At 38.7% G+C, this 24,095-nt stretch overlaps 1 pseudogene; it reads left to right on the top strand.

Moving 5' to 3' along the window:
- The first annotated feature begins 229 nt into the window (after positions 1-229).
- On the top strand, positions 230-22,805 carry LOC123463506 (annotated as a pseudogene).
- The last annotated feature ends 1,290 nt before the right edge of the window (positions 22,806-24,095 follow it).

Raw genomic sequence — 24,095 nt, 5'->3', positions numbered from 1 at the left:
AGCCCATAGCCATCAGTCAAGGGATATAAATTCCTAACACCATAATCAAGAAGACAGTGTTCTCAGCCATTTGTGACAATTTATAAATTACCACAGACCCAGAAAGTCCCCTCAAGGTCAAGACCCAGACACACTTGCCCCTGACAAGGATACTACAGCCCTGCTTGAATCACATTCCTAGAACCTGACTGGTCCAGGCACGGCAGAAACCTGAGAAATTTCATGTGGGATGCCAGGAAAATGGATACAATGCCCACCAGTCCCACTGGTGTTTGCTGTGCCTGATTGGGAACTAAATGCTCTGTCCAGGTACGTTTAATCTAGGATAGGAGCAATTAAGATACAGGTGACATGACAGGAATACCAGCCACTACATGCTAGATTATAACAGTGAAGGGAAGAGGAGGGAATGTAGTAGAAAACAAGCTGAAAGTTGAAATGATTCATTGAGTTAATGTAGAGAATTACTTGCTGAGGAGCTGAAACTTATCTTTGTCAGCAGATGGAAAATCCCAAAGAGATGACTCTCTAGAAATGGCCTGGAGGGGTGAAGGAAGGAAAATTCTGGCTAAAATAAAGTCAAATAGAGCTCATGATTAAGGTACCCAACTGTAGGAATGATTGACATGCATGTTTTAAAAACTGTGTTTTTTTTTTTTTATGTTGGTGCATGACTTTAATCCTAGAACTATATATACTACACAAGCTAACACATCTGATTGCCATGTCTTGCTTCTATAAACCACCTGCTCTATTTACCTCTCCCCTTGCCTATGTACACTAAAAAAATGAAAATAAAGTCTCAGCTCAGGCTGAAAACTTCTTTTGGGAGCTATCCTAACTCTTTGGCTCCCTGGGTAAATAAACTCCTTTATTTGTACTCACACTGGCCCTGGAATGATCTTTTCAGAGAAGTTTCACAACATCTCAACCTCTTTTTTGGTTCTATTCTATTTACTTTGTCCTGTGTATTGACTTTTCTATGTATTTTTTTAACCAAAATAATTTGTGTGGATAACTGTGAGTTTATTTATTTTTTTTGATGTATAATTTTATTATTGACCACTTCTATATGTACAGACAATAAACCATGATAATTCCCTTCCCTCCCCACTCTCCCCCTCACAGCTCCACTCTCTATTATATCTCCCTTCTATCTCTGTTAGCCTCTTTTATTTTGATGTCACTGTCTTTGCCTCCTATTATGAGGGTCTTGTGAAGGTATTCTTAGGCTGTGCAAGGTCATGGATATCAAGGCCAATTTCTGTCTGAAAAGTTGCATTGTAAGGAGTCGTAACCCTCCTTTGGCTTTTACATTCTTTCCATCACCTCTTCCACAATGGACCCTGAGCTTTGGAGGGTATGATAGAGATGTTTCAATGCTGGACACTCCTCCATCACTTCTCTGCACTATGTTGCCTTTTGGAACATCCCAGTGGTCACCACCATCTGAAAAGAGAAGTTTCTCTAACCAACAGTGAGAATTGCATTAATATGTAAATATGAACATTAAGTGTAGTGCTTACTTGGCAGTTTTGTGAGCATAATGTATGGTTTTAACCATACAAGAACAGACTTTATACCCCTAAGGCTCATGACTTCCCCTGCCATAGGCTTTTGATTAGTATTTTTATCAGTACCAGGCATGTATTATCTCCCATAGAACAGGCCTCTGGTCCAATTAGAGAGCAGTTGGTTTCCCCTAGAGCAGAAACACCACTATTGCACCATTTAGTCATTTGGCCTGGCTGACCAAACTTGAGTCTTCCAGAGTCCATTGTTTTCACTACTGATGACTTCTGTCTCCCATAGGGCTGCATGCAGTGCAGCTTTATCCAGCTTTCAGTCAGCTGGTCTACAAGGATGAGGTTTTCAGCTTAGCCCCAGGTTGATTTCTCAGTGACCTTTCTGCCCAGGCATGTGAAGTCTTTAGCAATAGGATCTTACCATCTGTTACTTCTGAGAAGTCAAGGGCATTGGCAATAGTCTGTAATGTTTTGGAGGCAACAGAGACCACCATGTCCCACAATTCAATGGAAGGTATCCCATCCCTGGTACTGAAACTTTTATAGTAACAATCTATTGCTTATGGATGTGCCATTATCCCAAAAAGTAGCTTTTCATATGTCTTACTTAGAATATCTTGAATTTTGAATGACCCACCCCCACACCCTGTTTTTACTCAATTTCTTCCCCTGGCCTTGCTTAGGCCATTATGCTCCCAGTAATCTGTTCTTCTACTTACATATATACGATACCATCCCCTTAAGTCCTTCCCTCTCTTCTCTCCCTTATAGCCTTTTTCTAGCTTACTGGCCTCTGCCACCAGTTTTTGGTTCTACAAACAAGTCTATACATTTATAGTTATGCTCCACATATGAGAGAGAACATGTGACATTTGGCTTTTGGGGCCTGGGTTACCTCATTTAGTGTAATCCTTTCCAGATCCATCCATCCCCCTGCATGTTGCATAATTTCATTTTTCTTTACCACTTAATAGAACTCCATTGTGTAAATGTACCACATCTTTATTATCCATTCATCTGTTGAAGGACATCTAGGCTGGTTCCATTTTCTAGCTATTGTGAATAGAGCCTCAAAAAAACATGGTTGTGCAAGTATCTCTAAGGTAGTGAGAAGAGTCATTATTACATATGCCTAGGAGTGCTATAGCTGGATCATATGGTAAATCTATTTTTAGCTGTCTCAAGAACCTCCACACTGATTTCCAGATTACATTTCCACCAACAGTGTAGAATGATTCCCCTTTTCCTACATCCTTGCCAACATTTACTGTCATTTGTTTTCTTGATAGTGGCCATTCTGACAGGAGAGAGATGGAATCGCAAAGTAGTTTTAATTTGCATTTCCATGATGACTAATGGTGTAGAACAGTTGTTTTAGATGTTCATATGTCATCTATATTTCTTCTTTTGAGAACTCTCTCATTCCATAGCTAATTGTTAGTTGGCTTGTTTGATTTCTTATTCTTTTGCTTTTTGAGTTATTTGTATATTCTGGATATTAATCCTTTGTCAGATATATAGCTGGCGAAGATTTTCTCCCATTCTGTAGGTTGTTACTTTAATCTATTCACAGTGTCCTTTGCTGTACAAAAGTTTTGTAATTTCATGAGACCCCAGTGGTTTATTAGTGATTTTATTTCCTGAGCAATTGGGGTTATATTCAGAAAGTCAATGCATATGCCAATATGTTGAAGGGTTTCCCCTACTTTTTCCTCTAGTAGTTTCAGAGTTTTAGGTCTGATATTAAGGTCTTTGATCCATTTGGACTTGTTTCTTTGCATGGAGAAAGACAAGGAACTATTTTCATCCATCTACATATGGATATCCAGTTTTGCCAGCAGCACTTGTTGATTAGCCTGTTTTTTCTCCAATGAATATTTTTGGCATTTATGTCAAAAATCAGATGACTGCAGCTGCCTGGATTAACATCTGTGTCCTGTATTCTGTTCCATTGATCTATGTGTCTTTTTGCCAGTACCATGCTGTTTCTGTTACTATGGCTTTGTAATATAGCTTAAAATTGGGTATGGTGATGCTACCAGCCTTACTTTTGTTGCTTAAAATTGTTTTGTTAATTAAGGTTTTGTTCTGCTTCCAGATGAATTTTAGGATTTTTTTTTCTATTCCCATGAAGAATGTCATTGGAATTTTAGTGGGGATTGCATTACATGTTTAGTTTGGTTTTGGAAAGATTGCTATTTTCAAAACATTGATTCTTCCAATCCAAGAACATAGGATGTCTTTCAATTTCCTAGTGTCTTCTGCAATTTCTCACTTGAGTGTTTTGAAGTTTTCATTGTAAAGATCCTTCACTTCTTTGGTTAGGGTTATTGCAAGGTACTTTATTTATTTACTTATTTATTTATTTACTTATTTATTTGTTTGTTTGTTTATTTATTTATTTATTTATTTATTTATTTATTTATTTATTTATTTATACAGTTGTCAATGGGATAGATTCACTGATTTCATCCTCAACATGTTTAGTATGTAGGAAAGCTATTAATTTCTCTGTGTGTGGCGGGGGGGGGGGAGGTTGTATCCTGCTACTTTGCTAAAAGTGTGTATCTGCTCTAAAAGTTTGCTCTTAGAATCTTTAGGGTCCTTTATGTATAGAATCTTATCATCTGCAACTAATGATAATTTGATCTCTTCCCTTTCAATTTGTATCCCTTTTATGAGTGTCTCTTGACATTGCTATCGCTAAGCCTTACAGTACTATATTAACTAAGAGTGGAGACAGTGGATCCCCTTTTCTTGTTCCTGAATTTACTGAGAAAGCTTCAAGTTTTTCCCCATTTAGCATTATGTTGGCCCTACATTTGTCATAAACAGCTTTTATTATGTTGAGATATGTTTCTTCTATTCCAGGATTCTGTAGGACTTCTACCATGAAGGGATGTTAGATTTTGTCAAATATCTTTTCTGTGTCTATTGAGGTGATCATGTGATTTTTGTCTTTCAGTCCATTTATCAAGTATATTACAGTTATTGATTTGCATATGATGAACTATCCCTGCATCTCTGGGATAAAGCCTAATTGGTCAGGATGAATAATCTTTCTGATATATTCTTGTACTCTGTTTGCCAATATTTTGTTGAGAATTTTTGCATCTATGCTCATGAGGGAGCTTGGTCTATAATTTTCTTTTTTGTTCTGTCTTTGTCTGGTTTTGGTATCAGGGTGATGCTGGCTTTGTAGAAGGAGTTCAGTAGAATTCCTTCCTTGTATATTTGATTAAAAAAAGTTTGAGAAGCAGTGGTGTTAATTCTTCCATGAAGGTCTGGTAAAATTCACCAATGGATTCATCTGGGCCTGAACTTTTTTTAGTTGGGAGACTTTATAATGCTTGGACCTCCATATTTCTTATAGGCCTATTTAAATTGTTTACCTTATCTTGATTAATTTTGGTAGGTCATATGAATCAAGGAAATCATCCATTTATTTCAGATTTTCAAACTTTGAGACATATATATTCCTAAAGTATATCCTTATGATTTTCTTAATTTCTTTTGTATTTGTTGTAATGGTGTCGTTTTCATCTCTAATTTTATTAATTTGTTTTTCTTCTCTCTTCTGGTCAGATTTGCTAAGGTTTTATCAATCTTGTTTACACTTTCAAAGAACCAACTCTTTGTTTCATTGATTCTTTGGATTTTTTTAAATTTTGGTTTCTGTTTCATTAATTTCTGACCCAATCTTTTTTTTTTTTTTTTCCCCTGAGGTAGGGTCTCACTCTAGCTCAGGCTGACCTGGAGTTCACTCTGTAGTCTCAGGGTAGCCTTCAACTCACAGTGATCATCCTACCTCTTTCTCCTGAGTGCTAGGATTAAAGGTGTGTGCCACCACACCCAGCTATTTTCTGCCCTAATCTTTATTATTTCTTACTGTTGACTGATTTTTGGTTTACCTTGTTCTTCTTTGTTCAAGACCTTAAGGTGAAACATTAAATTGTTTTCTTGTGAACTCTCTAATTTCTTAATATAGGAATTTGGAGCTATAAGTTTCCCTCTTAGGACTGACTTCAGTGTGTCTAAATGGTTTTGTTATGTTGTATTCACATCATCATTTGATTCTACGTATTTATTGACTTCCTTTTTGATTTCTTCAATGACCCATTCATCATTCAATAGTGTACTGTTTAGTCTCCATTTATTTGTGTATGCTCTGCAGTTTTTCTTGTTGCTGATTTATAGTTTAATCCCGTTGTGGTCAGATACAGTACAAGGGAGCTTTTTTTTTTTTTCTGTATTTGTTAAGATTTGCTCTGTGTCATAATTTGTGGTCTATTTTGAAGAATGTTCTATGTGCTGCTGAGAAAAATGTATATTATGCAGTATTTGGCTGGAATGTTCTGTAGATATCTGTTTGGTGTATTTGTTCCATGACATCATTTAATCCAGATGTCTCTCTGCTTATTTTTTTTGCCAGGATGACTTGTCAATTGATGAGAATAGGGTATTGAAGTCACTCACTACAATTGTGTTTTGTGTTGTCTATGACCTTAAGTCTAATACTGTTTTATGAAATTGGGAACTCCCATGTTAGGTTCATATACATTTAGGATTGTAATGTCCTCCTGTTAGAGTGTTCCTTTATTCAGTATAAAGTAACCTTCTTTATCTTTTCTCACTAATTTTGGTTTGAAGTCTATCCTGTCAGATACTAGGATAGCAACTTCTTCAGGTTTCCTTAGCCTATTCACTTGAAATACTGTTTTCCATCCTTTCACAGTAAGACACTGCATTTTAGTGAGAGATGATTTTCCTGGAGGCAACAAAAAGTAGGATCCTGCCTTTTAATACACTCTGCAAGCCTGTCTGTTTTGGTTAGGGCATTGAGGATATTGATATTAAGAGTTATTATTGCAAGGTATGTGTTTATTCCTGCCATTATTCTTGTTTTGTAGTGCTTCCTAATTTCCCTTTACTCTCTTGTTTTAACTGTTATTTGAGTATGGTTTATTTTTTCCTATTTCCTCATGTGTGTACTTTGCTTTCTCTTCAGCATGAAGAATTCCTTCAAGTATTTTCTGTAGAGTGTGCTTAGTTGTTATAAATTCCTTTAGCCTGTTTTTGTTGTGGAATGTCCTTATTTCTTCTTCAATTTAGATAGATAGCTTTGCAGGATAAAATAATCTTGGTTGACAGTTGTTATCTTTCAGAATTTGGAATGCTTTATTCTAAGCCCTTCTGGCTTTTAAAGTTTATGTTGAGTAATCTCCTATTATCTGGATAGGCTTGCCTTTATAGGTGACCTGCTTTTGCTCTTGCTTTTTCTAGCTGCTTTCAAAATATTTTCTTTGGTTTGCATATTTAGTAGTAGTAATTGTAACATGGTGAGAAGTTCTTTCCAGGTTTTGTCTGTTTGGTGTTCTAAAAATTTCCTTTATTTATTTTTTATTTCCCCAGCTAGGGGAAATGTTTTCATCTATGATTTTCTTGAAAATGCCTACTATGCCTTTGGATTAAAGTCCTTCTCTTCTTACTATACCTTGAGTTCTTATGTTTGACCTTTTCCTCGTACCCTGAATATGTTGAAATTTCCATTTGTACCTTCTTGTTAGCTTATCTTTCTCTTTGTTGGACTGTATTAGATCTGCCACCTGGTCTTCAAGTTTAGATATTCTATTCTCTCCATCCATTCTACTGGTGAGACTTTCCACATGTATTTTAGTGCTAGAATTTCTGCCTGGTTTTTCTTCAGTAGTTCTATTTCCTTACTCATGTCTTGTAATGACCTCCTTATTTCATTAAGCTGGTGTCCTGTGTTCTCTTGGAATTCCTTCAGGAGTTTGTTTTCTTCTTTAATTCCTTTGTTTCCTGTTTTGATTTCTTTGAGTATAGATAAAATCATTTTTAAAAAAATTCTTTGACAGGCATTTCAACTAAAACAGTCTCACTGAAGGTCATTTCTGATGGTTTTATAATTTTTGGTGGGGTTGTATTTTCTTGATTCTCTGTGCTTCTTGTATTATATTGTAGTAATTTTTGCATCCTGAGTTGATTTGATGCTTGGATTTTTAAACTACTTGCAGTGCTCTTAGACTTGGAAATCCAACTTTATGTACCTTCAGTAGGAGTTTAAGGTGCCAAGTGTAGGTCTTGTACTCCAGTCCAAGCACAGAAGTAAACCTTGGTGTTGGGTTTGCTTGCTTTCCAGTATTCTAACTGGCCAAGTAGAGCAACTTACTGGCAAAATTCTAAAATTCAACTGTGCAATGCACACATTCACTAAAACCCAGCACAGAGCATGCAAGTATGGGGACTGAAACAAACAGATAACCTTAGAAAGTCAGAATCCTTATGGGTGTATGTTGTTCTACACACTTAATGCCGTCAGCTGGGAAGTTGAGATGGGTTCCAGGTCAGCCTGGGTCTGAATCAGACCCAGACCCCAATAATGATAGAAGGAAAAGACAAAGGCCCTATGAATCTGAAAACATCAAATGCAACAATAGTCAACTCCAAATACAGCTTAATTGAATATGGTAAATCCAACAGCAAATATGTAGCCCATAATCTGCCCTGACATGGAAAGAGACATTAGCACTTCCAATGTAGGCCTATGCACCTGCTTCTTTGTCTGTTCGGCCTTGTTACCTTTTGGGGTGGCTTCCAATCTCACCAATGCTGAGTGCCCACCTTTATCCCTCCTTGTTATGATGTCAGGCTGGTGCTCTGATCAGCTGTGCTGGATGCCCTGCTGCCAGATGCTGAATGCATTCTCTGGAGGTTCAAGGTTCTGACAGTTGGGGGGTGGGAGAGTGCAGGAAGCTGGAGTTGTACTATTACTGCTCAGGGGTCCCAACTGTATCCCTTTCAGCAGCTCCTTAGCTGATCTCTGCTGGCTCCCCTTCATGTTTGATGAAGTTTGAAAATCCCCTTGTTTAGTCTTTGCTCCTGCAGCTGGGCACTGGTTTAGGCAGGCACAGATCTATGCTGGCTGCAAGAGCCTCCAGGGGATTCTCTGTGTGGATAGCAGTGGGCTTGTATTAGGACTTGAAATTTCACTCTGTGAGCCAACTATTTTACTCTTTTATATTATTTTATTAACTACTGTATGTATTCTATGTTCTTTGATTATTTCCAAATACATTTTAGCATCAAATTGTCAATATATACCAAATTCTTGCTGAAATTTTGATATTAATTATTTTTGATCTGTACTTCAAGTTGGAAAATTTTAACAACAAAATTAATGTTGTAATCAATGAACATAAAATCTCTTTCATATATGTCATTTTATGTTTTCTATATACATGTCCAAACTAATTTTATTGTCTGCATCCAAACACATTAAGTTCATTTTCTCTTATTATAAGTGAAACTGGGCTATATCTTTGCCCTGTCTAATCCCCCATAAGAACATGAGTAGCTTTCCTTTGCAACAAGTCTACAGAAACTGAGCCATATGACCTGGTTCTGACACCTCTAAAATCAACAACCTGGAACCATGGAGAGAAAAGAGATATCAGCAAAACCTCTGGTCATCTGGAATTATAATGTGAAAGATAAGACAGCTATCATGAATTTGATGAAATAATAAACAGTTTTCCTAACTGCAGGAGCAAGAACAATGAGATCAACCAAGAAGAAACTATACTCTAAGAGGAGAGAGAGCCAAGCATCTGGAACCAAGGATTCGGTGACATAAAAAATATAAAATACTCAGATGATATTTGAGGGCTGCACCATAGAAAGGAACTCATTCCTGGTACTGAAGACCTACTCAAAATCCTATGCCTAGAAAAGTCATTGTACTTGGGAGGGAAGCTAATATTATTTGGAGACATGGATATGCTGTGTACATCAAATTGCCCTCTAAATATTCTGTTTATGCCTATAGATTAGTGCTGTGCTCACAGTTGTTCAGAGAAGTTTCTTTTGTCAGATAACAGTGACTATTGGGGAGACTCAAAACTCATCAAGGTACAAAGAATAAGTGACTGAAGTGCTCAGTACTAAAACAATGCATCTTATTGTAGAAGATGGGGCAGAAAGACTGTACCAGCAAGAGAATGAGGAGGAATGCTTTGGAACACTGTTTTACAGACATAAAATGGCCCACTGCATTCATGACCTCACAGAAACTGTCATTACCTGCCTAAGATGTGTACAATATTGGGCCCATCAACATTTCATCACGTATAATGGACAAGGGGGAGAGACCAAGGGAAAGAGAAAGAGAGAGATCAAAGTGCAAGTGGGACTTATTGGAGAAAAGAAGGGGCTCAATGGAAAGGGAATGGGGAGGTTGATAAAATAATGGGAGAGGATTATGATGAAAAAATTCTATTTTATGTATGAAAATTAACTATGTAGTCTCAGGGTGGCCTTGAACTCAAGGTGATCCTCCCACCTCTACCTCCTGAGTGCTGGGATTAAAGGCGTGCACCACCACGCCTAGCAGAAGATATACTTTTGAAAATAAAAAAATACTCTGTGTGCTATGTGTGGTCATGTGTAAGCGTTCTTGTGGTACCCAATATATTTATCTGAAGCGGGGGCACTTGCCTATGGTGGCCAGAGTGCAATGTCCAGTATGCTACTCCAGTACTCTTCTATCTGTTTTTTTTTTTTTAAGCTGGAGTCTCTTTTACTGATTCCAGAGCTTGTAGGGCTCTCACAATTCTCAAGTCTCTGCTCCGCAGTGGAATTTGATGGAACAAAACAAATAATATCAGGATTTGAAGAGAAGATTGATGAATTATCATGTTTGGATATAAATAAATAAGAGATTATGATCAGAGCATGTAAGACACATGAGACATTATTGAGTACCTTGTATGCTACACAAATGACATGACAAGCAAGATGTGTTCATTTGTACAAACGTGGTATTATATTTTTCAAGGTAACCAACTGTTTTGTGATTGGATTTAAGGCTTGCTCCATAAGAGAGAAATTCATGCCTAGTACTGTAAACTTGGTCAAAAGCCCATGACTGGGGAGGACTTAGGCTATATGGGAAAACCTCTTACTGTTATTTTTTTAAATAGACACATTATCAAATTGCATTCCAAATATTTATATTTATTTCCATAGATTAGTAGTCCTTTCAGCCTTGATCCAGAAAATTCTTTTTCCTGTGTATAGCTATTAATTCAGAGCTAAGAGTGTCTGTTGAGTGCACAGCCTTAATTGATACATCAATATCACCCCCTTCAGTGCTCAGAGAACATCATGGAAGAGGTAGTGAAAAGAATGTAAGAGCCAGAGGACAGGAAATCGTTCTTTGGTATTTTGTTTTATCTGTACAATATTATCTTTGTATTCATGAACTGACAATACCTGAGGTTTCTTTAAAATACTGGGCCTATTCACATTCTATTATGGATGGTGGTGGGTTCATGAGGTTGCATGGCTACAAAAGAAGCTATTGAAAGCTAATGTTTGCTGAGGAATGGAGAATCATATTCTTCAGTAGTGTAGCCACTGGTAGGTGCCCATACTCCACTAAAAAACTGCCCTCCCATGTGCCTGCAAGGAATCCTGATTAAACAGTAAATCACACAGAAAGAAGAAAGTAAGAAGGGGAAGAGTTGTGAAGCAGTGGTTTAGTGAGAGTGGGAAGGAGGTGAAAGGATGATAGGGTGAATATAATCAAAATACATTACATAAATGTATGAAATTGTTTTAAAAAATCAATCAATTAATTAAGAGAGACATCCAAAATAAATAATTTAATGATTCATATCAAGGCTTTATCAATGCAAAATATCAGTATTATATATATATATGTATGTATATATGTGTGTGTGTGTGTGTGTGTGTGTGTATTAACATTTAGTAAACTCTGGGTGGAACTGAGCAAAATGTAGAGTAAAGGTGTGAATTAAGGGGTCAAATACAAGTAATGCATTCTTTGAAAAGATAAACAAGATTTACAAACCTTTAGCAAAACTGAAATGAAAGAAAGAAAAATAAAAATAAATAAAATTGTAGATGAAAAGGGGGATATTATACTAGATACTACTGAAATATATAAGATGATGCAGTTACCTTTATATTACCGGGACAAACCACCTTACCAAAAGCAGCAGATCAAAGTGAAGGATTTATTTTGGCTTGCAGTCTGGAGGGGAAGCTCCATTATGACAGGGGTGGCAGAGCACGAGCAGATACTAGACATCACTTCTGCCACAACAGGAAGAAAACAACAGCAAGAGAGGGAGCCGAGCTCAGGCAAGGTGGAGCTGGCTATAGCACCCTAAAATCCTTCCTCAACAACACATCACTTCCAGCAAGGCTTCACCTCTCGAATTACCATGAGCTGGGGACCAAGCATTCAAAACCTCCGAGATTAGAGGGGACACTTGATTCAAAACACCCCAGGTGGCTAGGGAATATTTTGAAAAACTACACCCTATTTGTTGTGTGACACCATTATTTAAAAACAAACAAACAAAAAAAAACCCAACTATTGGCATCCTTACGAGAAGCAGTTTACAATCTCTCCAGATTGAACCAGTACAATAAACTCACTGGTTCATCAAGATGAACTCTGATGGAATAGCCCTTTGCTTTGTCAGGCGTGCTCTGCCTGGTGAGCAAGTGCCCATCACCTAATCCCCAGAACAGTTCATGCAACACCAATGTGTTAGAAATTCTAAAAGAAATCCCTAAATATCTGATCATATATAACCTACAAAATTGAGCCAGAAAGACATAATAAACCTAAGTAAATTGATAATGTGCAATGAGATATAGGTAATAATAAAAAATCTCGAGGGCTGGAGAGATGACTTAGTGGCTAAGGCAAGCCAAAAGACCTCAGTTTGATTCCCCAGGACACATGCAAGCCAGATGTAGAAGGTGGAATATGTGTCTGGACTTCATTTGCAGTGGCTGGAGGCCCTGGCATGACCATTCACTCTCTCTCCCTCTTTCTCAATTAAATAAATAAATAAAATAAACATTAGGTATCTTGGGTAGATTCAGGTTAGGTGTTGTAGATGAGTGAGACTATGTGTCGATTTTTTTTCTGTGATTGGGTAAGTTCACTGAGAATGATCTGTTCCAGGTTCAACCATTTTTCCTCAAACTTCTTTGTGTCATTTTTTTCTTAATGCTGTATAGAATTCCATTGTGTAGATATACCACATCATTGTTATCCATTCTTCTAATGATGGACATCTGGGTTGATTCCAGCTTTTAGCTATTACAAATTGAGCCACTACAAACATGGTTGAGCAAATCTCTCTGGCCTGTGGTTTGAAGGTTTTAGGGTAGATGCCCAGTAAGGGTATAACAGGGTCTGTTGGTATTTCTATAGTCAGCTTTTTCAGGAATCTCCATCTTGCTTTCAAAAGTGGTTGTACCATACTACATTCCCACCAACAGTGAATGAATGTTCCTGCTTCTCCACATCCTCGCCAGCATTTATTTTCATTTGATTTTTTGATGTTGGCTATCCTTATTGGGGTAAGGTGGAATCTCATAGTTGTTTTAATTTGCATTTCTCTGATGATTAGGGATGATGAACATTTTCTTAAGTGTGTGTTTGCCATTTGTATATCTTCTTCTGTGGATTGCCTGTTCAACTCTGCACCCCATTTTGTGAGTGGGGTATTTGTCTTCTTATTGTTTAGAATTTTGAGTTCTTTGTAGATTCTAGAGATTAGGCCTCTATAGCACCTCATTGACTAGACAATAGGATGGATGAGGAGGGTGGGGAGGGCATTGAAGGGTGGAAAAGAGTAATCTGGATCCAAACAGAATGGTACCATAAAATTCTACTTCCTAAAAGACAGACCAAATGGTTGAACCTTCACTAGACCCTTACAGGAAACACCTGAACCACAAGACATTGGAGAGGGTAGGATCAAGACTAACCTAAATCTTCTACATCTTCCCTCCCTCCCTCTCACCCTCTCCGCTCTCTCTCTCTCTCCTCTCTAACACTTGTATATTAGTTATGTTTTTCCTCAATTTCTTAGTGGGCACTGACCTGTAACCCCCACTTCCAGCTTGGGGCTACCATCCACAATGAGCTTTTGATCAGAGAAACCTACAAGGTTTCCCAAAACAATGACAGACTTCTGTCAGAGTACTTCATGACCCACCAAAAGCCAGTGGTAAGACCCTATTGCTGAAGACTCAATAGACAGCTGACATGTAAAATGGAATGGCATGGCTGGAAGCCGGGAGAGAGTCACTCCCAGACAGTCAGCGTGTCTAGTGCCAGAAGGTGCTACATGGGCAACTGGGGAAAATGACCAATATCTGTCCAAGCAACTCATTGTCTAACCTAATTAGCAACAAATAACCTGATGTGATGCCCACACAAGTGCAATAGTGGCACACAGCCATGGTGGGGAACCAACTGCTCTTGATTTGGCTAACTGATCCCCTCAGTGGTATGAGACCCATAGCTGGAGCTGGGAAACAAGTCAGAACCATATCCAAACGTAAGCCCACTCTCCAATATCAAGCTACCATCAATCATGGGCTACAAGAGGGCCTACACCTATCAAACTGTCTATCAAAAAAGTAAGTGTTATCTCAATTTTCCGGGTGCTAACTAACTCTCCGTTGGAGAATCTGCTTCTCATTTTCAGATAGATGCAGATCCTAAGGAGAGAGCTGCCCCAACATACCTCATAAGGGGCCCGACTGAAACTAAGGACAGTTGGCAAAACAAGCAAGGGTGATATTTTCCTGATGAACCGGATACCAACACAAAGGCGAAGGAGACCAACACAGAGAAAAATCAACTCCTACCAAACTAGAGAGCCAGAGCCTCAGAGGCCCCCAACACCTCAGCACTAAAGCAGGCCAAAAATGAACCCAACATGGCTCAGGGAAATCTTGAGGAAGAGGGGGCGGAAAGAATGTCAGAGTCACTTGTTGGGTCATGATATGCAGAGACATTTACCGTACCAATAACTGTGGGCTAACTCCACAATGTACAACCCATTTACATCAACAAGGAGGGGGTAGATCATGGAGAGCCTAAACAATGGTACCAAACTGCCTGTATTTGCTGAAAAGAAAATTAATAAACTAAATAAAAAAATAAAAAAAAATTAGGTAGAAATTATGTTGTCAAATTTATATTTTTAAAAATTCTCCCAGGACTTCCAGTTAAGATGGTGGCATAGGCACCATGCCAAAGCAGCCTAGGGGGGGGGGGGGAAGATCAAAAATACTCAGTAAAATACACACTTTTACTAAAAAATGAGGAGTATAGGAAATTGAAATGGCAGTGGAGAAGTAGAAGAGATTCAGAGCATCCAGAGCCAGCACAGGCTGGCAAAAGCGGCCCAGGCAGGTCCACTGACCCTGGCAGTGGCAGCACACCAGAAAGCCACTAGGCTTGGCTTGAGCCACAGGAAAAGCCAGGTGAGGGGAGCTTCCACACACACCGGAGCTCTCCACAAACTCAAGAAACGTGAAGGGAGAGCGGCAGTGAACAATGGAAGAGCAGATCACAAGGTAGAAAAACACATGGAACAGCGAGAGAACTAGAGGAGCTGCAGCTCTATCACCTCCCCAACACCTGTGCCCAGCTCTAGCAAACAGAGCAGCAATCCTGGGACCCAGCCACACCAACTTGAGCCAACAACAAGACCCAAGAAGGAGCAGAGTCTGGCAGCAACATCAGCAGCTACAGCACTGGCAACAGCAGCCCCAGTGGCAGCAGCAGCTTCAGCAGTAGCAGTGGCGGTTCCAGCAGCAGCAGCTACAGAGGAAGCAGCGGTTCAAGCAATGGCAGCTACAGTATCAGCAGTAGCTATTCCAGCAGCAGGGGTGCCAATCTGTAGGGCCACAGTTGCCAGCCTCGGTTTGCCCCGCAGGAAAAGCCAGTGCACACCTCCAGAAATCAGAACAGCAGCCCAATGACCCAGGTAGCAACTAGACTGAGACCAAAATGATCCAAAGAGGTAACTGGGATTGTACCAGGGAAGGGTCTCATTTGGTCACAAGCTGACTTGGATCCCTCAACAGACCAGAAATTTTAACCTCTTTGATGATACAGGATCTGGTTGTTATAATAACTACTCTTGCATAAATACTCGGTGCTGTTTTTGATTGAATGTGTACAGTGTTTAGTTAAATTTTAGAATCTACCTGTATTTTATTCCGCTCAGCCTACATGAATACTTCATAGCAGGGGAAACTCAACCCCTAGGAACACCTTTGTAGATACTCTGAGAGTCTTAGGAGGCACACCTAACACCTTAATCTCTTACCCTGAAGATATATAACATCAAATCAATTGATACAGCTAAGAATACCCAGCTAGCTAGAAAATCCAAGCATTAACTTAATCCAAGATGCAAAAATATATACATTATAACACAAGAAACACTAAAAAGAAAGACAATATAAACCCACCTAAAAGTATTAATGCATCAGAAATTACCACCAGTGAGAAAGACTTAGAGGAAATGCCTGAGAAAGATTTCAAAAGAATGATTGTAAATACGTTCAAAGAAGTCAAAGAACAAATCAAAGGAATCAAAGAGAGACTCAAAGAGGAAATCAAAGGAATCAAAGAAGATGTAGGACACCAATTTAATGAAATAAAGAAGGCAATACAAGACATAAGTAAGGAAATAGAAATAATAAAGAAAAACCAGTCAGAATTACTAGCAATGAAGAACACAGTTAATGAAATAAAAAACTCTGTAGAAAATCTCACCAGTAGGATGGATGAGGGAGAGGACAGAATATCTAAGCTAGAAGACCAGGTGGCAGATCTAATACAGTCCAACAAAGAGAAAGACAAACTTATAGAAAAGTATGAGTGGGAATTTCAAGATATTCGGGACATTATGAAAAGATCAAATATAAGAATTCAGGGCATAGTAGAAGGAGAAGAATTCTGCTCCAAAGGCATAGTAGGTGTCTTCAACAAAATCATAGAAGAAAACTTCCCCCAAATTGGGAAAGAGGTGCCAATGCAGATACAGGAAGCCTTTAGAATCCCAGCCAGACAAAACCTGGAAAGAACCTCTCCTCACCATATTATAATCAAACTACCAAACACACAAACCAAAGAAAAAATTTTGAAAGCAGTTAGAGAGAAAAATCAAGTTACCTACAAAGGCAAGCCCATCAGGATTACAGCAGATTATTCAACACAAACTTTAAAAGCCAGAGGGTTTGGAGTGATGTATTCCAAGTTCTGAAAGATAACAACCATCAACCAAGGTTACTTTATCCTGCAAAGTTATCCATTCAAATAGATTGAGAAATAAGGACATTCCATGACAAAAGCAGGTTAAAGGAGTATTTGAAGACAAAACCAGCTCTACAGAAAATAGATAGAATTGATTGAATTGATAGAATCCTCCATGCTGAAGAAAAGGAAAAGCACACATATAAGGAAACTGGAAAAAATAAGCAATACTCAAATACTACTTAATACAAGAGAGCAAAGGTAGAACCAGAACCACACACACAAAAAAATTGGCAAACATAAATACAAACCTTTCAATAATATCTCTTAATAACAACGGCCTCCATGCCCCAACCAAAAGACATAGATTTGAAGACTGAGTTAAAAAGCAGGATCCTAAAATTTGTTGTCTCCAAGAAACTCACCTTTTTACAAAGGATAGATATTATCTTAGGGTAAGAGGTTGGAAAATGGTATTTCAAGCAAATGGGCCTAGAAAACAAGTAGGGGTTGCTATCCTAATATCTGACAAGGTACATTTCAGTCCAACCTTAGTCAAGAAAGATAAGGAAGGTCACTCTATATTGATTAAGGGCACACTGCAACAGGAGGACATTACAATCCTAAACATATATGCACCTAACATGGGGGCTCCCAAATTCATCAAACAAATGCTATTAGAACTAAGGTCACAGATAACACCAAACACAGTGGTGGTGGGTGACTTTAACACCCCACTCTCATCAATTGATAGGTCATCCCAGGAAAAAATAAACAGAGAGGCATCCGATTTGTATATATTGAACCATCCTTGCATCTAAACTAAACTAACTAAATGAGGTCATAGAAGGAATGCACCTAATAGATATATACAGGACATTTTATCCAAATACTGCAAAATATATATTCTTTTCAGCAGCACATGGAACATTCTTTAAAATAGACCATGTATTAGGACACAAAACAAATCTTAACAAATTCAGGAAAATTGAAATAATTCCTTGCATTCTGTCTGACCACAATGGAATTAAACTACAAATCAGTAGCAAGGCAGGCTATAGAGCACACACAAAATCATGGAAACTAAACAGTACAATACTAAATGATGAATGGGTCAATGAAGAAATCAAGAAAGAAATCAAAAAATTTATAGAGTCAAACGATGAGAACACAACATACCAAAATCTCTGGGACAGAACGAAGGCAGTTATAAGAGGTAAATTTATAGCCTTAAGTGCCTATATTAAGAAATTAGAAAGGTCGCAAGAAAACGACCTAATGGTTCACCTTAAAGCCTTGGAAAAAGAAGAACAAGGCAAACCAAAAATCAGTAGATGGGAAGAAATAATAAAGATTAGGGCAGAAATTAATGAAATATAAACAAACAAAAAAGCAATCCAAAGAAATAATGAAACAAAGAGTTGGTTCTTTGAAAGGATAAACAAGATTGATAAACCCTTAACAAATCTGACCAAAAGAAAAAGAGACACAAATTAATAAAATCAGAGATGAAAAAGTAACATCACAACAGATTCCAGAGAAATTCAAAAAATCACAGGGACATACTATAAAAGCATATACTCCACAAAGTACAGTTCCTTGATTTATATGACCTACCTAAATTAAATCAAGATGAGGTTAATAACTTAAAATACCTATAACAAGCATGGAGATCCGAACAGTTATCAATAATCTTCCAACTAAAAAAAGCTCAGGCCCAGATGGATTCACTGCTGAATTTTACCAGACCTTTAAAGAAGAGCTAACACCATTGCTTCTTAAGCTTTTCCAGGAAATAGAAAAAGAAGGAATTCTACCAAACTCATTCTATGAAGCCAGCATCAGTCCGATACAAAAACCAGGCAAAGATAGAACAAAAAAGGAAAATTATAGACCAATCTCCTTCATGAATATAGATGCAAAAATTCTCGACAAAGTATTGGCAAAGAGAATACAAGAATATATCAGAAAGATCATTCACTCTGACCAAGTAGGCTTTATCCCAGAGATGCAGGGATGGTTCAATATATGCAAATCTATAAATGTAATACATTATGTAAATGGGTTGAAGGACAAAAATCACATGATCATCTCATTAGACACAGAGAAAGCATTTGACAAATCCAACATCCCTTCATGATAAAAGTCCTACAGAGACTGGGAATAGAAGGAACATACCTCAATATAATAAAAGCTTTTTATGACAAGCCTACAGCCAACATTATACTAAATGAGGAACAACTGGAAGCTTTTCCACTAAAATCAGGAACAAGACAAGGGTTTCCACTGTACCCACTTTTATTTAATATAGTTTTGGAAGTCTTACCCAAGGCAATAAGGCAAGAGACACACATGAAAGGGATACAAATTGGAAAGGAAGAGGTCAAGTTATCATTATTTGCAGATGACATGATTCTATACATAAAGGACCCTAAAGACTCTACTAGCAAACTATTAGAGCTGATAAACACCTACAGCCATGTAGCAGGATACAAAATAAATAAACAGAAATCAGTAGCCTTCCTATATGCTAACAACAAACACACAGAGGATGAAATCAGAGAACCACTCCTATTCACAATTTTATCAAAAATAAATAAATAAATAAAGTACCTTGGAATAAATCTAAACAAGGAAGTAAAGAATCTCTACAATGAGAACATTAAATCACTCAAGGGAGAAATTGAAGAAGACACTAAAAGTGGAGAAGCATCCTTTGTTCCTGGATTGGAAGAATCAATATTGTGAAAATGGCAATCTTACCAAAAGCAATCTACATATTTAATGTAATCCCTATCGAAATTCCAAAGACAATCTTCATGGAAATAGAAAAAACAATCTAAAAATTCATTTGGAATCACAAAAATCCTCGAATATCTAAAATAATACTGAGCAACAAAAATAAGGCTGGTGGTATCACCATACCTGATTTTATGCTACAGAGCCATAGTAACAAAAATAGCATGGTACTGGCACAAAAACAGCCATGTAGATCAGTGGAACAGGATAGAGGACCCAGATGTAAGTCCAGGTAGCTATAGCCACTTGATATTTGATAAAAGTGCCAAAAATACTCATTGGAGAAAAGACAGCCTCTTCAGCAAATGGTATTGGGAAAACTGGATATATATGTGTAGAAGGATGAAAATAGATTGTTCTCTCTCTGTCCATGCACAAGAATTAAGTCCAAATGGATTAAAGACCTTAACATCAGACCGGAAACTCTGAAACTGCTACAGGAAAAAGTAGGGGAAACTTTCTGAATACAACCCCAATTGCTCAGGCAATAAAACCACAGATTAATCACTGGGACCTCATGAAATTACAAAGATTTTGCACTGCAAAGGACACAGTGAGAAAAGCAAAGAGGCAACCTACAGAATGGAAAAATTATCTGATAGAGGATTAATATCTAGGATATACAAAGAACTCAAAAAGTTAAATAATAAGGAATCAAACAAGCCAATCAAAAAAATGGGGTATGGAGCTAAACAGAGCATTCTCAAAGGAAGAATTACAAATGGCATATAAGCATCTGAAAAAAATGTTCTACTTCACTAGTCATCAGGGAAATGCAGATTAAAACTACATAGAGATTCCATCTCACTCCTATCAGATTGGCCACCATCACGAAAACAAATGATCATAAATGTTGGTGGGGATGTGGAAAAGAAGAACCCTTCTACACTGCTGGTGGGAATGCAATCTGGTCCAGCCATTGTGGAAATCAGTGTGAAGGTTCCTAAAACAGCTAAAGATTGATCTACTATATGACCCAGCTATAGTACTCCTAGGCATATATCCGAAGGACTCATTTCCTTAGAGGTACGTGCTCAACCATGTTTATTGCTGCTCAATTTATAATAGCTGGGAAATGGAACCAGCCTAGATGTCCCTCAACTGATGAGTGGATAATGAAGATGTGGCACATTTATACAGTGGAGTTCTACTCAGTGGTAAAGAAAAATGAAGTTATGAAATTTGCAGAAAAATGGATGGATCTGGAAAGGATAATACTAAGTGAGGTAACCCAGGCCCAGAAAGCCAAGCGCCACATGTTCTCCCTTATATGCGTATCCTAGCTACAGATGATTGGGCTTCTGTGTGAGAAGGAAGATACTTAGTAGCAGAGGCCAGTAAGTTAAAAAGGAGATATAAAGTGAAGAGAAAGGATTGGAGGAGTGTACTTAAGAGGTTGATATTGTATATATGTAAGTACAATTATTGAGATTGGTAGGTAATATGATGGAGAATGGAATTTCAAAGTGGAAAGTGTGGGAGGGGGGAGGGAGGGTATTATCATGGGATATTTTTTATAATCATGGAAAATGTTAATAAGAATTGTGAAAAGAAAAAAAATTAAATTAAAATTGAAAAAAATTCTGCCAACAAAGAAAAGCCAAAAGTGAACACACATTGCTTCATTTACTTTTAGATAATTATTACCAATGCTTTTCAAACACCACAAAATTAAAAAGAATGATTCCAAATTCATTCTATAAAGTTACTATTTCCCTAGCACCAAAATCTGATAATGACAAAACAAAGATATAGACCATCATTCTTCATGAACATACATGCAAATATACTGAATGAAATACTTAGAATTCTAATTCAACAGTTCATTAAGAAAACAACATATTTTCATCAAGCTGGTTCAACATATGCAAATAAAAATGCTCATAAATATAATTAAGCATAGAGATCACATGATCAACTCAATAAATATAGAAACTGGTTTTAATATAGTTCAATATTTCCTCATGATAAAAGACCTAAGAAAATGAGTTATAGAAAAATTATGTGTCAAACATAGTACAAGCTATACATAACCAATGGCCAGTAACAACCAAGTGGGGAAAACATGAATCATTTCCTGTAAGATTTGGAATAGAACAAGGGTTTCCATTCTAACAAATAAGATACATATATAGATCTTGACATTTGATTTAGAGTAATCAGGCAAGAGAAAGAAATAAAAGGATATTAATAGGAAAGAAGGAAGTCAAATTAAAGTTTTTGAAGATTATATAACCTTAAATTTAAGAACACAAAAGAATACAACTGAGTTCGATAGGTAGCGGGAGCAGACAGCGGACCCCAGAGAGCCCTGAGCAGTCCTAGCGCCACCGGCGGCCTAGTTACCATCACACCCGGGGAGGAGCCGGCCCCAGTCCCGTCACCGCGGCCACCAGCAGCGAGGCCGAGACCCAGCAGCCGACCGCTGCCCCCCCCCCCACCGACCCCTCCCTCAGCACCACCGACACCAAGCCGGGCACCTCGGGCAGAGCCCCAGAGCTGCGGCCGGGCGGCCTCACATCCACCGCGCCTGCAGGCGGGGTCAAGAAGGTCATCCCAAGGAAGGTTTTAGGAACAGTAAAATGGTTCAGTGTAAGGAATGGATATGGTTTCATCAACAGGAATGACACCAAGGAAGATGTATTTGTACACCAGACTGCCATAAAGAAGAATAACCCCAGGAAGCACCTTCGCAGTGTAGGAGATGGAGAGACTGTGGAGTTTGATGTTGTTGAAGGAGAAAAGGGTGCGGAGGCGGCAATGCTGCAGGCCCTGGTGGAGGTCCAGGTCTTGGCAGTAAACGTGCAGCAGACCGTGACCATTATAGACGCTGTCCACGTCGTTGGGTCCTCCTCCTAACTACCAGCAGAATTACCAGAATAGTGAGAGTGGGGAAAGAATGAAGGATGGGACAGCGCTGCTGCAGGACAGGCCCAACGACGCAGACCTTAGTGCGGGCCAGGCTCCCACCTGACCACATGAGGAGGCCCTAGGGCGACGACCACAGAATCCCACCTCCTGTACAGGGATGGAGGGTGCTGACAACCAGGGTGCAGAAGAGCAAGGTAGACCAGTGAGACAGAATATGTATCGGGGTTATAGACCACGATTCCGCAGGGGTCCTCCTTCCCAAGGACAGCCCAGAGAGGATGGCAATGAAGAGGACAAGGAAAAGCAAGGAGATGACACTGAAGGTCAGCAGCCACCTCAACGTCAGTACCGCCGCAACTTCAATTACCGACGCAGACGCCCAGAGAACCCTACAAAATGGCAAAGAGAGAAAAGCAGCCGATCCACCAGCTGAAAATTCGTCCGCTCCCGAGGCTGAGCAGGGCGGGGCTGAGTAAATGCCGGCTAACCATCTTTACCATCATCCGTTCTAGTCATCCAACAAGAAGAAATGAATATGAAATTCCAGCAATAAGAAATGAACAAAAGATTGGAGCTGAAGACCTTAAGTGCTTGCTTTTTGCCCATTGACCAGATAAACTAGAACTATCTGCATTGACTATGCAGCATGGGGTTTTCATTATTTTTACCTAAAGATGTCTCTCTTTGGTAATGACAAACGTGTTTTTTTTAAAAAAGCCTGGTTTTCTTTTTACATTTTAATTTTTTTTTATTCATTAGTTTTGTATTGAGCAAATACAGTCAGTTTGGTACCATTATTAGGCTCACTGTGACCTCCTCCTCCCCATTAGCCCCTCCTGGTGGAGGTATATGGGTCATGCATTGTGGAGTTAGCCCACAGTTGTGGGTAAGATAAATGTCTCTGCGTATCATGACCCAACATGTGGCTCTGACATTCTTTCTGCCCTTCTTCTCAAAATTTCCCTGAGCCATGTTGGGTTCATTTTTGGTCTGCTTCAGTGATGAGGTGTTGGGGGCCTTTGAGGCTCTGGCTCTCTGATTTGGTAGGAGTTGATTTTTCTCTGTGTTGGTCTCCTTCGCCCTTTTGCTGGCATCCAGTTCATCAGGAAAATAGCACCCTTGCTTGTTTTGCCAATTTTTCTTAGTTTCAGCTGGGGCCTTTTTGAGGTTTGATGGGGTGGCTCTCTCCTTAGGATCTGCATTTATCTGAAAAAGAGAAGCAGATTCTCCAACGGAGAGTAAGTTAGCACCAGGACAAATGAGATAACCCTTACTTTTTTCATAGACAATTTAATAGGTGTAGGACCTCTTGTAGCCCACAATTGATGGTAGCTTGATATTGGAGAGTGAGCTTATATTTGAATATGGTTCTGACTTGTTTCCCAGCTCCAGCTATGGGTCCCATACCACTGAGGGGATCAGTTAGCCGAATCAAGAGCAGTTGGTTCCTCACTATGGCTGTGTACCACTATTGCACTTGTGTGGGCATCACAAAAGGATATTAGCTGCTAAGTAGGTTAGACCATAAGTTTCTTGGACAGATATTGGTCATTTTCCCCCAGTCGCCCATATAGCACCCTCTGGCACTAGACGCTCTGACTGTCTGGGAACTGACTCTCTTCTAGCTTCCAGCCATGCCTTTTCATTTTATGTGTCAACAGCATATGGTGTCTTCAGCAGTAGGGTCTTACCACTAACCTTTGGTGGGTCATCAAGTACCTGACAGAAATCTGTCTGTTTTGTAGGAAACCTTGTAGGTCTGTCTGATC

This window comes from Jaculus jaculus, chromosome 9 (assembly GCF_020740685.1).
Source record: "Jaculus jaculus isolate mJacJac1 chromosome 9, mJacJac1.mat.Y.cur, whole genome shotgun sequence".
Classification (NCBI taxonomy): domain Eukaryota; kingdom Metazoa; phylum Chordata; class Mammalia; order Rodentia; family Dipodidae; genus Jaculus; species Jaculus jaculus.
The sequence above is the reverse complement of the archived record's forward strand: the minus strand, read 5'-3'. Positions and strand labels throughout refer to the sequence as shown.